Source organism: Bubalus bubalis, chromosome 16, assembly GCF_019923935.1.
Source record: "Bubalus bubalis isolate 160015118507 breed Murrah chromosome 16, NDDB_SH_1, whole genome shotgun sequence".
In the NCBI taxonomy this organism is placed as follows: Eukaryota; Metazoa; Chordata; class Mammalia; order Artiodactyla; family Bovidae; genus Bubalus; species Bubalus bubalis.
This window is the reverse complement of record NC_059172.1, coordinates 12,954,350-12,968,175: the sequence shown is the minus strand read 5'-3', so window position 1 is coordinate 12,968,175 and position 13,826 is coordinate 12,954,350. Positions and strand designations below refer to the sequence as shown.

The 13,826-nt window shown below is 40.1% G+C and overlaps 2 long non-coding RNA genes across 2 annotated transcripts in view; both read right to left on the bottom strand.

The window, feature by feature from the left end:
* LOC123329714 overlaps positions 1–11,241 on the bottom strand; it is a 35,945-nt gene extending 24,704 nt beyond the window's left edge. Inside the window, exon 1 of the long non-coding RNA XR_006545248.2 lies at positions 10,604–11,241. This is a non-coding gene — a long non-coding RNA (uncharacterized LOC123329714). The remainder of the gene's footprint in view (positions 1–10,603) is intronic.
* The window catches only part of LOC123327555, a 1,360,034-nt gene that overhangs the window by 1,156,755 nt on the left and 189,453 nt on the right, over positions 1–13,826 (bottom strand). The window lies entirely within an intron of this gene.

The following is a 13,826-nucleotide window of genomic DNA, read 5'->3' as shown; positions in this document are numbered from 1 at the left end:
GGTTTCATTCCTCAGTTGGGAAGATCCCCTGGAGAAGGAAATGGCAACCCACTGCAGTATTCATGCCTGGAAAATTCCATGGACAGGCGAGCCTGGTGGGCTACAGTCCACAGGGTCACAAAGAGTTGGCCACAACCGAGTGACTGAACACACACACATAGCTTATTTACAAGGTTGTGTTGTTCCCCATGTACAGCAAAGTGAGTCCGCTGTACATATAGCCACTCTTTTTTAGATTCCCTTCCCATAGCAGGCATTACAGTGTATTGAGGAGACTCCCCTGTGCTATACAGTAGGTTCTTATTAGCTATCTATTTTGTATATTAGTGTTTATATGCCAACTCCAATCTCCAAATTTATCCCTCCCTATATATTTGTTTTCTACATTTGTGGCTCTTTTTCTATTTTGTATATAGGTTCATGTGTACCATTCTTTATAGATTCTACCTATAAGTGATATCATATGATATCTGTCATTCTGTCTGACTGGCTTCACTCAGTATGACAATCTCTAGGTCCATTCATTTGTCTGTATGTTCTAAGGACAGTTAAAAAGTGCTATCAGAGAGCCAAGAAAATTGACTCGTGAAGGTAAGTGTAATCCTAAGACATACAGCTTGTTTCTCCTCTCTGAAGTTGAGGAGAGGAGGATATTAAGAGATAGATGAGTTAAGTATGGGGCATCTTAAAGGAAGGAAAACCTGGGATTTCATTCACTGACACAATGCCCATTAAACCATTGTGGACCTTCCACATACAACGGGAGCAGACAGAAATGCACGAATGGGACATGACAAAAGAAAAAGTCAGAAAGACTGCTTTAGAAGCAACCTGCATTTCCGCCACTTATGGGGACAAGTGACCACTAGCTGCAGCTAGCTAGGACATGCCCTGCATTGCCCACACTCAGGGGCATCTTCTGGACTAGAAAGCTATAACAATAAAACAGTTGAGGAAATACAAACTGGAATTAAGTCTGACAATTAGTGATGAAGAAGCTGAGTCCCAGTCAAGTACTTCATGCCAGGAGACTAAGTAGGAGGGGACCCAAGAACCATTCAAAAGAATGCAAAACTAATACAATTATGTAAAGTTTAAAAATAAAATAAAATTAAAAAACAAAACAAAACAAACAAAAAAAGAATCAACAAATATGTATCCAAGACGGAACCAGAAGTTGAGCCTTATTTTGCACAAAAGCAAAGTAAGGTAGCCATTTGCAACAGACTTCAAAGAGCAAACAGTCACAGAGGTGATTTGCAATTACAACTGAGAAAGGAGACAACTAACCTGTCACAACTTAAGGCCATCTTTTCCTCTCCCTCTTCCTTATTCTGATGTCAGAGAAGTAAACGGAGTAATGAAGGTCAAGTCATGGATGGCAGAAAGAACAAATGGGATGTATATAGCTGTTCCCCACTAAGTCCTGGACAAGAACCATAAATCTAATCTATACCCGGAGGAATATAGGAGCTTTAGGCAACATATGAAGAGAAAAGTTTTAAATGGACCAGACTGTCAGTTGTGATCATTAAAATGAGTCTGTTTTAATACCTGGAAGTGTTTGCAACATTGTAATATTGGTACGAGATGGTACAAGAAGTTCACTGTCCAGCAGGAAAGGGGATCTGACGGCAGTTAGTGTGAGTTCCCAGAGAAGGCAATGGCACCCAACTCCAGTGTTCTTGCCTGGAGAATCCCAGGGATGGGGGAGCCTGGTGAGCTGCCGTCTATGGGGTCGCACAGAGTCAGACATGACTGAAGCGACTTAGCAGCAGTGGGAGTTTCGCATGTTTTCCTTTACAAAAATCCAAAAAGTCATGAGAGCATACAAAAGATAGTTTCAGGGGTCAAAAATCAGTGCTTTTCACTAAAATGTAGAAAGAGAGAAGTTATAATGCCTTTATCTTTAGAAGACCGCTCAAAAAAGTGATTGGAATTACTGAGTGTATACTATCTATGCTCGGTACAGTTGAGATATAATACGTGGTTTCAACTCTTGAGGTAGAAATAATAGGTTTGCATAAAATGAGAGAGGAACAATGTTTCTACGTATTCCTTTAGTATAGTTCTCTGCTATATCGGCACATGCGTGTGTGCTAAAGTCGCTTCAGTTGGTCCGACTCTATGCGACCCTATGGACTGTAGCCCAGCCCACAAGGCTCCTCTGTCCAGGGGGATTCTCCAGGTAAGAATACTAGAGTGGGTTGCCATGCCCTCTTCCAGGGAATCTTCCAGATCCAGGGATTGAACCCACATCCCTTATGTTTCCTGCATTGGCAAGGGTGCTCTTTACCCCTGGTGCCACCTGTGAAGCCCCTTGACACATAGTTCTGTCATATTAGCTGTTAGGCAAATGAATATTGAAATGCTGATGTTCAGGACAATTATTTTTGGATACATCTTAAAGGAGATTCAATAGTATCTCTGTAAAAAACATCACTCTCACTTTTACCTCTATGACAAGATGCTGTCTTGAATTAGAAAAAAAAAAGGACTGGGAAAGTTACAGCCAGCTTGTCAAGCATTCCCAGAGACCCTCAGGGAAATGCGACATTCCTATAAACACCATCCATCACGCATTTCTCATGGAAGACAGCTGGGAAGTGCTGAGCATGTAACCACCTCCTTGCTCCACCACGTAACAGACCACGGCTCGCACACTCTTTCTGCAGCACAAGGCAGTTGGAAATAGCAACAGAGAGAAGGGATTGTTGCAGGCTCCCTACAGAAGGCATTTTCCCTAGTGGCTTTTCAAACAAGATTGGGAGTAATTTCTAAGAGTCAGCCACACAATAATGCTGCATAACAAATCACCATAAAACCTGAGTGGCTCACGATGAGCACTTAATTCTCTCCCTCAAAAAGATTGTGCATTGCCTCATTGCTTGAGATGCCTTTGCTTCAGGCTGCAGGGGAGTTGGTGCTGAATGATACTCTATTATCTACCACAGATAGTACAGTGGTTTGGTAAGTAAAAGAAAGCCTGCTCTCTGGTACGAAACTTGAGGGAAAACACCTTAGAATAACTTGACAAATAAGAATTAAATGAATCGGGAACTGAATAAGTAAACTGAGGGTTTTTTTATGTTGTTCATTTGTAGAGTTGAGATAAATTATTATTATTTAAAATGATTAGTAGCTTCTACTGTACCAAGAGAATAAGACAGCAGCAGTCTATGAAATATTAAGCATTTAGTGTCTCATTCAATTATTGATTTCCCATTAAATATTATTCACATATTTAGATCAATGCATACTGACTAGAGGCCATATAGTTTAGAGAATGGTTATTTATGCTAGATGTGAATGTTATGATTATTATATAAATATTAGATAACATCATTACATTCTTAATGGTGGTCATCAAGATGAAAAAACAAAACAAAACTGAACACTGGAATAAAAAGTAAACCACAATTTAAATTTGGGTTGGACACTTTCTATAAATGTAACCTGGAGAAAGATACTTAAATACACTGACTCTTACTCTCATCTACAGGGACTGGTTAAGAATTTGCCTGAGGGAAAGAAAAGAAATAATAGTTTTTTCTTCCTCATCCACAATTTAGATTAAAAGATTAACTATATTTGGAGAACATAATGCTAAGTAAAATTAGCCAGTCTCAAAAAGACAAATACTGTATGATTGCACATATGAACGTCACTCAGTCGTGTCTGACTCTTTGTGACCCCATAGACTGCAGCCCATGGAATTCTCTAGGCCAGGATACTTCAGTGGGTAGCCTTTCCCTTCTCCAGGGGATTGCACTTATCAGTTCAGTCAGTTCAGTCGTTCAGTCATGGATGACTCTTTGAGACCCCATGAATTGCAGCACGCCAGGCCTCACTGTCCATCACCAACTCCCTGAGTTCACTCAAACTCAAGTCCATCCAGTCGGCGATGCCATCCAGCCATCTCATCCTCTGTCGTCCCCTTTTCCTCCTGCCCCCAATCCCTCCCAGCATCAGGCTTTTCCAATGAGCCAACTCTTCGCATGAGGTGGCCAAAGTACTAGAGTTTCAGCTTTAGCATCAGTCCTTCCAAAGAACACCCAGGGCTGATCTCCTTCAGAATGGACTGGTTGGATCTCCGTGCAGTCCAAGGGACTCTCAAGAGTCTTCTCCAACATCACAGTTCAAAAACATCAATTCTTCAGCACTCAGCTTTCTTCACAGTCCAACTCTCACATCCATACATGACTATTGGAAAAACCGTAGCCTTGACTAGACAGACCTTTGTTGGCAAAGTAATGTCTCTGCTTTTGAATATGCTATCTAGGTCGGTCATAACTTTCCTTCCAAGGAGTAAGCGTCTTTTAATTTCATGGCTGCAGTCACCATCTGCAGTGATTTAGGAGGCATCTAAAAGGGTCATTCTCATAGAAGTCAAGACTAAAATGGTGGATGCCAAGGACCAGGGAGAGGGGGATATAGGCATATGATTTTCAGTGAATATAAAGTTTCAGTTATGCAAATTAAATAAGTTCTAGAGCTCTGCTGTACAACACTGTAGTTAACAAAACAGTATGCACACTTAGAATTTTGCTAGAAGGATAGATCTTATGTTAAATGTAGTTATCACAGCAAAAAAAAAAAAGGAGGGAGCGCAAGAAAACTTTGGAGGTGATGGGTATATTTATTAGCTTGACTATACTGAGAAGTATCACGGGCATATGTCCAAACTCATCACATTGTCCATATTTAACATATGTAGTTTTTTGCATATACATTATACTCTAATAACCCTGGGATTTCTTTGGAAGGAATGATGCTAAAGCTGAAACTCCAGTACTCTGGCCACCTCATGCGAAGAGTTGACTCATTGGAAAAGACTCTGATGCTGGGAGGGATTGGGGGCAGGAGGAGAAGGGGATGACAGAGGATGAGATGGCTGGATAGCATCACTCACTCGATGGACTTGAGTGAACTCTCAGTGAACTCCGGGAGTTGGTGATGGACAGGGAGGCATGGCGTGCTGCGATTCACGGGGTCGCAAAGAGTCGGACATGACTGAGTGACTGATCTGATCTGATCTGAAACCTGTTTTAAGAAATGAAAGAATATAAAATTTTGAAGGTGAAGACAAAAATGTTGCTTTACTATTGATAAAGCTGAGTGGAGGATGTCACTTTAATAAGAAGCAATAATTCACCTGTTCACCTCCAATGAGACAGACTTACCTCCTTGTGATGTCAAACCATTTTAAATTTCTCCTAATAACAACTACTGTACCTCTAGTGAGTCTCCTGGCATCACCAGTAGGCAATGGTTTGTCCCTGCCTGCCAATGAAAAGCTCAGAAATGTTTCAGAACAGCACATTAACTCCAAGGTACTGCTGTAGACTAGGCTGAAAATTAATACTTGAGATTCCACTTCTCATTTCAGAATATCCACAGGTAAGCTGTCTAATATATTGTGCTAGACGTTAGATAATGATTTTAAGTGACAGTATAAGCTCCAGTAACACAATGCCTGCAAAACAAAAATTCCCCCATTTTAACATAACCTCTCTCCCTCATCAGCTTTCTGTGCTAAGTCGTTCAGTCATGTTCAACTCTTTGCGGCCACATGGACTGTACCCCACCAGGCTCCTCTGTCCATGAGAATTCTCCAGGCAAGAATACTGGAGTGGCTTGCCATTCCCTTCGCCAGAGAATCTTCCCAACCCAGGGATCAAACCCAGGTCTCCCACAATTCAGGTGGATTCTTTACCATCTGAACCACCAGGGAAACCCTATCATATTTCTAGTGGAGATTAAAACAAAAACAAAACAAAACAAAATCACAAGTATATGGTAAGATCCAAATAAATTAAATCTCACGTCTTATGGTGGTGAGTTAGTTGCTAAGTTGTGTATGACTCTTGCAACCCCATGAACTATAGACTGCCAGGCTCCTCTGTCCTTCCCAATTTCCATTTTGCCCAGTCAGGTAGGATGCTGACTCAAATTTCTAGATAGAAAGATGTCCCCCACTTTTTTTTTCAATTGTGATAGATGCAAGTCCTTTAAAACTGTCAAACTTTTGATTCCTTTTGCATACCTTACTTTTTAAAAACTTTTTCTTTTGAAAGAATTGTGGATTTACAAGAAGGCTGTAAAAATGGCACAAAGAAATGTTATGGTAAGGTTGTCAGAAAACACACTGGCCATACAATTAAATTTGAATTTCATGTAAATAATTATTTTAATATAAATATGCTCCAAATATTGACAATAAAAGATATTCAGATATGTTAGAATTTTAAAAACAGCAATTTTAAATATAAATCTATCCCATGCGCTAGTTGGATAAATCTCTAACAAAAATACCCCTTAGTTATCTGAAATTCAAATCTAACCAGGTGTTCTGTTTGCAAAATCTGGCAATGCTACCTGTATACCCTTCACTCAGATTCTCCAAATGTTAACATTTTATCACACTTCTTTTCTGATTCCCTCTTTCTCAAGGGAAAAAAAAGTTTAAGTTGAAAATATAATATGATGTCTCTATACTTGTATAAATAGAATATCCTCTTACATAACCATGGTATAATTTTTCCAATCAGGATATTTATGGTGATTCAAAGTGTTATCTAATCTAGGACCTTATTCAGACTTCACCAATTAAATATCCTTTTTCCCGGATAGCATCCAGCAGCAGGCACTTGCTTTCCCTGTCCTGTGTCTTTCGTCTCCTTCAGCCTAATAGAGTTTCTTTTTGTCCTTCATGTTGTTTTGACTTTAATGTGTTTTTTTCTTTCAACGTTTTTTCTTGTCTTTCATAACCTTGGTAGTTTTGAAGATTACAAGCCAGTGATTTTGCAGACTCTCCCTCAATTTGGGTTTGTCTGACATTTCCCCATGATTAGATTTAGATTATACATTTTTGGCAGAAATCCTGCAAAAGTGAGGTCAAATGTGTATAGGTGCCTCATATCAGGGTGCTTACTTAAAAGTACAAAATGATAAAAGCAAACACTAGTTTATCACAGCACAGTCTATCCTTATCATATTTAGAAACATAACCTGGTACCTGTCCCCTGGTACAGCTCTTCAAACAAAATGATATATTATTTGTATAATTCAGACCCAACTTTTGCTCGAAACCAAGAAAAGATTCCTTTCAATCTGAGGCAAGTTGGGCAGATGAAGTAAACTTTGATTTCTCTCTAGGATGATAATCAAGCTGTGTCATCCATCCCCAATTTGTGAGTTTAAACTTAATTTGCAGAGACTTCTATTCAAGAGATCCATGGTGGTTCTACATGTGGTCTAGGTCAAGTCAAGGTCTAGATCATAGTCAAGATGATGGTCTTCCCAGATTCACATACGGTTGTGAGAGCTGGACTGTACAGAAGGCAGAATGCTAAAGAATTGATCGCTTTTGAACTGTGGTGCTGGAGAAGACTCCTGAGAGTCCCTTGTACAGCAAGATCAAAACAGTCCATCTTAAAGGCAGTCAATCCTGAAACTCCAGGATTTTGGTCATCTGATGCAAACAGCTGAGTCTTTGGAAAAGTCTCTGATGTTGGGAAAGATTGAGAGCATAAGGAGAAGAGGATGTCAGAGGATGAGATGGCTAGATGGCATCACCAATGCAATGGATATGAACTTGGCAAACTTCGGGAGATGGTGAGGGACAGAGGGGCCTGGTGTGCTGCAGTCTATGGGGTCTCAAAGAGTTGGACACACCTGGGTGACTGAACAACAGCAATAACACATGTGGTCTATAAGGGAAAAACCACACACAAAACTGCATTCTACTTTTATACTTGGTCCATTGTCTCCTTACACATTTTAAAGACTTCTAATGGTGGCATTCACAACTTGATCTTCTTAGAGTTTCCTGTCTTTTTTAATCTAGGACACCCAAAACCCTTAGATATCCCTTTCACCTGCTAGCCTTAAGTTTCTGATACATGAGTGCTGAATAGGAGGATCGTGGCTTATAATTTTTAAGCAGGTGATTCTAGTCTGATGCTAAAGTAACTATTGCAGCTATTTCCTGCCACAGCATCACCTGAGATTATAAAATATCCATCACAGGAAAAGTTTCCACTTCATTCTTAATTTATATTTTGCCAAAGGATCACCCTCAACAGATTCTGTTAATGCTTCTGATATTAAACTCCTAGGGGTATCACCAGAATCAATATCTTTGCCATGTTTTCTTTATTGACACCTCACCCTTCCCTGACTTCTAAAATTTATAGACTTGAATAACTTATGTTACTTCAATGGCTGCTAAAATATTTTCAACAATTTAGTTCATGGTAGTAGAATATAGATATGTTTCTAATACTCTCTTCTGTTAATCCTCTGTCACTTTGGGGAAACTTTTGTTGAGATTCTCACATATTACCCTGTCCCTTTCCTTCTTTCCTGGTTGGAGCTGGAGAAATTGCTGGATAGGAGGACTTCTGTTCTCTCTGAGTTTTATATTGCCTTCTGGCCCCTGTTTTAAAGTCATTTTTATTTTGGGGAGCTTCAGTTCAGTTGCTCAGTCATGTCCGACTCTTTGTGACCCCATGAATTGCAGCACGCCAGGCCTCCCTGTCCATCACCAACTCCTGCAGTTCACTCAAGTTTATTTTACTGTATTTTGTACTGTTTCATCCTCTCTTTTGAAGAGATGGGATAACGATCATCTGAGGTCTCCTAAAAGGATTCATGTTTAAGCAAATATCATCCACACTCACCTTTCTGAGGTGGAGAAACTCAGACAGGAATTTACTTTTCCCTGTGGAAGAACCCAAACCTCAGCTTGCTTTATTCTCGTCTGGCCTGGCTCCCCTGCCATGTTTTATTTTTGAAGTTAATTTGTGTTGGCATATAGTTGCTTTACAATGTTGTGTTAGTTTCCGCTGTACAGCAAAGTAATCAGTTGTATGTATACACATCTATCCTCCCCTTTTTGGATTTCTTTCACATTTAGGTCACCACTGCCGCTAAGCTGCTAAGTTGCTTCAGTCGTGTCCGACTCTGTGCGACCCCATAGACGGCAGCCCACCAGGCTCCCCCGTCCCCGGGATTCTCCAGGCAAGAACACTGGAGTGGGTTGCCATTTCCTTCTCCAATGCATGAAAGTGAAAAGTGAAAGTGAAGTCACTCAGTCGTGTCCGACTCTTCGTGACTCCATGGACTGCAGCCCACCAGGCTCCTCCGTCCATGGGATTTTCCAGGAAAGAGTACTGGAGTGGGGTGCCATCGCCTTCTCCACGGAGGACTATATTTTATTCTTCTTCCTTTCCATGGAGTCCCAACTCCATAAATTACTTCAACTTGTTCCCTCAGGGCACAGAGAGTATCTTTATCTTTTTCTTTGGTAGCTATGTCAATGTGGTGGTCATCTCCCAGAGCTTAAGATCATCCACAAGAAACGTTTTCAGCTGTTTTTTCGCCTCTATCTACAACTTGAAGAGGGACCTCTGAATGGTTTCTCTAGGACTCTTGGAAGGCTTGGGGGGATAACACTTCAGTCTCTCATTGACATAATCATTTTTTGTGCTAGACTAATTTAAATCCTAGATATCCTTCCCATCTAATAACAATTAAAGTGTCTGCCCTTTTCCAAGTCCCTCTGTTAAAAGCAGTTCTACCTGGGTACAACTCTTTTCCCTTTTGAATGTATCTAGCCTGATTTCCAGTATCTAATTTCCTGTATATATCTAATCTACTTGTCAATCTTTCTCAATGAAATTTGTCTCTTTCAGCTTAATCATGTCATGTGTCTTTATTTTTCTTTATTACCTCTTTGCTCTGATTCTTGTACTTAGAGTAAAAAAAAAATTTTTTCTAAGTAATACAGTTCCTCCTGAGCAAAACTGGTTCTTTGTGAGAGTGTTCCAGCTACAGGCTTTTCTGACCTTCGTTATTGACTTCTTAACCATTGGGGTTGAAATAAAAATATAGGAAGTTGCTTTTCTAGGTTATAAAAAAAATCTGTAGCCTGTGTATAATAAGGGCACTCATTCCTTTTTATAAAAATTTTCCCCTTCCATTAAATAAAAGCACAGTCATGGACTTCAATATTTTCAGTAGTATTCAAAGACCATGTAATTAAACTATCTGGAGCCAACTTGGACCATTTGGTAAGGGTTTAAACGTTTAGCCGTGACAAAGCCCATGAGGCAAAGAGCCTTGCCCCAATCTAGTTCTTCCTGTTGGCTCTAAACGCTGCTCAAAATAACACAGAAAGGAACAGAGCTTGGACGTTGGATCTAGTTTTGTCTACTAGGCCTGGCAGGCGCCACACACTTGGTTTTGTGGAAGCCAGCTGTCTTTGGAGTGTCATGTCCCACATTGCAGACACAGCTGAACCACCAAATAAAAGCAGTCAAATACTGCTTTTCGAGATCCCCATAGCAAGACTCCAACCCAGGAGGCTAGATACTAAAATTCTACTAGTTTGAAATAATTCTTGACTAGTAATAAAAGCCTTGCTCTTCATCCCAACATCGAGCTTTGTTTGCTCAGGTAAAATGTGTTTCTCCTCAAGTCAGCCTGCATTACCTGCAACAGCTGAGCCTTGAACGCCCAAGGAAGGCCCAAGAAGCCTGGCTTCCTATTAAACATTCTCTCTGCATCCGAGAAGCTAGACACAAGGAGCAGCTCTTACCTGTCAAAGTGGGCGGTCGTGGGTCTTCATGCCCAAATCCCAAGTCTGAAGTCATCATTTTCAGTTATATCAGCAGCCTTAAATCTGTGCCAACTTGCTCCCGAAATGCCAGCATTTCAAAACTGCAGGCTAAAGTCCAAGATTTTGGTAGGTTCAGGGAACCAAGAAACAGCGCTCTCTTTTTCTCCTCCTGCATTAGAATCGACTAAGAGCTAAGCACTCCAGTTAGAGTGATACAAAAATCTAACCCTGCTAGCTTAATTCTGGACAAAGCTGAATGGACATGCACTTAGCTCTGTGGTCACAAGAGGCTTTTGAAAGTTCACCCCTGGATTGTTGAGCCCAACCTACCAAGTTCTGAGCAGAGAAGGAAGCCTCAGGCCTTCTCAAAGAGCATATATACTCATTTGTTTTCAAGACAAACACCTCCGAACACCTGCTGACCCAGATGAAAAAGCCAGAGGAGGTGAAACCAAGCTTGTTCCGTTCTCGCTCTTAAATATACCAATTAGATAGGTCACCTGTCTTCCTTTGGGGAAGAACTGGGGAGCTAGAGGGAGTAAGAAAAGCCATAAACATTCTAATAATTTTCTCTCCCAGAGCATGAGGTAGAAAAATCTCTTCCATGTATGGAAATGTAGATCTTGGAAAATATACATTTTTGCCTCCATCAGACATTTCACGATGATTGTAAACAGTGAAATAGAGGAAAATCTTAGCAGGGAATGATTTTTCCTTACTCTTCACGTTTCCATGGGGAAGGCCTTCCAATAGGGCACCGCCACTGATTCTTTTCTTATTTTCCCCACCTGAGAATCGTTCTTATGATATAAGATTCAGCTGTGCTTGAAGAGTCTTTCCTCCCTCTCTCTCTCCTCTGAATATTCACAGTCCTATTCCATTCCTCCGTGGAAGGGCCTGCAGTTTGGAGTAAGTTGTGGTATATTTGCAGGTATACGTGGTTGCATCTGAATCACATTCTCCAACACCTTCAAAAGTCATAAAGCTGATATTTTCATCTCCATCTGCCAATACCCTTCGTTTGCCTCTCAACTGCTTCTGAACGTAAGTGAAAAGAAGGAGTATTGTTTATCAGGTTTCCTTAGCCCCAATAAGAATGTAGAGAAAATATGCAATAGTGCCTAGCATGAGACAAGCAGTTAATAAATCTAAGTTTTCTTCCCTTTGAAGCTTGCATATGATTTAAAGACTATTCAATTGGATAAAATTCAAACTCTTCTCCACTCCTTCTATTATATTTTACTTCATTGGGCTAAAATAACACATCAATTATCTTCCGGCAAAATCTTTGAATGTTCTTTTTCATATCACTCTATTCATCTACATACTCTGGGCCCAAGTGATGATCAGCTTTTTGTCAACTCTCACCACTCTAAACAGGCCTTGCTGAAAAAGAAGGTTAGGAATAATCAGGCAGTACGGTGCAGTTAATATCTGTGAGCCCAAAGACAGCTAATGGGACCACAGAAGCTCTGAGGGGAGTGGTTCTTTGTTGTAAAATGGGTCAGATTTGTTTTCCATTATGAGTCTGCATTGTGCAAGTCGGCGCTATTGTATTTCTCTATTCTGTTCAGAAAGCTCCTCTCATTCCTGCTGTGATGAAACAGGAATGTCTGTTTTCCCTGAAAACAGCTCGGCTTCTCAGCCTAGAGATGGAACACAATGCACATCCCAATTGCGGGTGTCCCAATTTGCAGCTTCCATCCTTCTCTGGACAATCCCCAGGGCCATTCTTGAATAACCACCTTCACATGTAAGAAGAGTTATTGTATGGCAAATCTACTTCTGAAGAGGGCTGAACAAGAGGAAATAGCTTGAAATTATACCAACTCTATGCAAGTTGAACATTAGTAAGAACTCTCAAATAATAAAGCTCCTGTTGAACGTGGGTAAAGGTTACAACAGTATAAGATTATCCAGGTCATCCTTAGGAATACATTGACAGAAAGTCACGATGTAGAAAGCTGTAGGCCTGAGCCGGGAAACTAGCTGGCCCAGGTGCCACTGTTTCCCAGTTCCCTCATCACGACAGACTTCACTAATTGATCTTCGAACTCACATTGAGCCCAGATATGGCCATAGAATTACTCTCAATATTGTGTTTCAATGGGCTATTATCGATAGATCAAAGGAGGCACACGAGATAAAAATGTTGCCATTACTATTTGAGGCATGCAAAGAGGTCTCTGAAGTCTTGGATATCAATACTGGCTTTCAGGATTTCATTTTCAAACATGCTTTCCTTTGACATAGCAAAGTGCGTTCGTGAAAATCCATTGTCCTTTTAGTATATTATATTCTAAGGAAACTGGACTAATAATAATGAAGTTTCTGAAGATGCTGAGCCCAAAGATCTCTAGCCTAATCCTGCCACATATTATATGCCAGACGGAGTGAAAACAAAACAAAACAAAACAGCATGGATACGTAAAGAAATATACCCTCAGGAGATGGAAAAATCACTATATAATGCATGAAAATATTCTTATGTGCTGTTCTTTTAAGTATTTAGTAAAAAAGTGCTGCAACCATTTTTTTTAATTTAAATTTATTAACTTCAATTGAAGGCTAATTACTTTACAATATTGTATTGGTTTTGCCATACATCAACAAGAATCCACCACGGGTGTACACGTGTTCCCCATCCTAAACCACCCCCCACCTCCTGCAACCATTTTAAAAGGAGATGTTAGATAAAAATGCAAACCAATAAACACAAGGTAACTTCAAGCAGACATATACCAATCATTAATTTTCATGGTTGAGAAGTCACCATGAATTTAAGAAAACTTAAGAGAAAATGTAAAATCCACCAACATAATTTTCATATATTTTAAATTTTATATTAGAGTATATCCAATTCACAGTATTGTGAGAGTTTCAGGTGAACAGTAAAGGGACTCAACCATACATACATATGTATCCAATCTCCCTCAAACTCCCCTTCCATCAGGGTTACACAACAGTGAGCAGAGTTCCCTGGGCTATTCAATAGGACCTTGTTGGTTATCCATGTTAAATACAGCAGTGTGTACATGTCCATCCTGAGAGATGCTCCAGTCTGGACAGATAAGAGACTGCCCCAGAAGGGATATTGGAATTGTTTTTTTTGTTTTTGTTGTTTTTAATATAAATTTATTTATTTTAATTGGAGGTTAATTACAATATTGTATTGGTTTTGCCATACATCAACATGAATCTG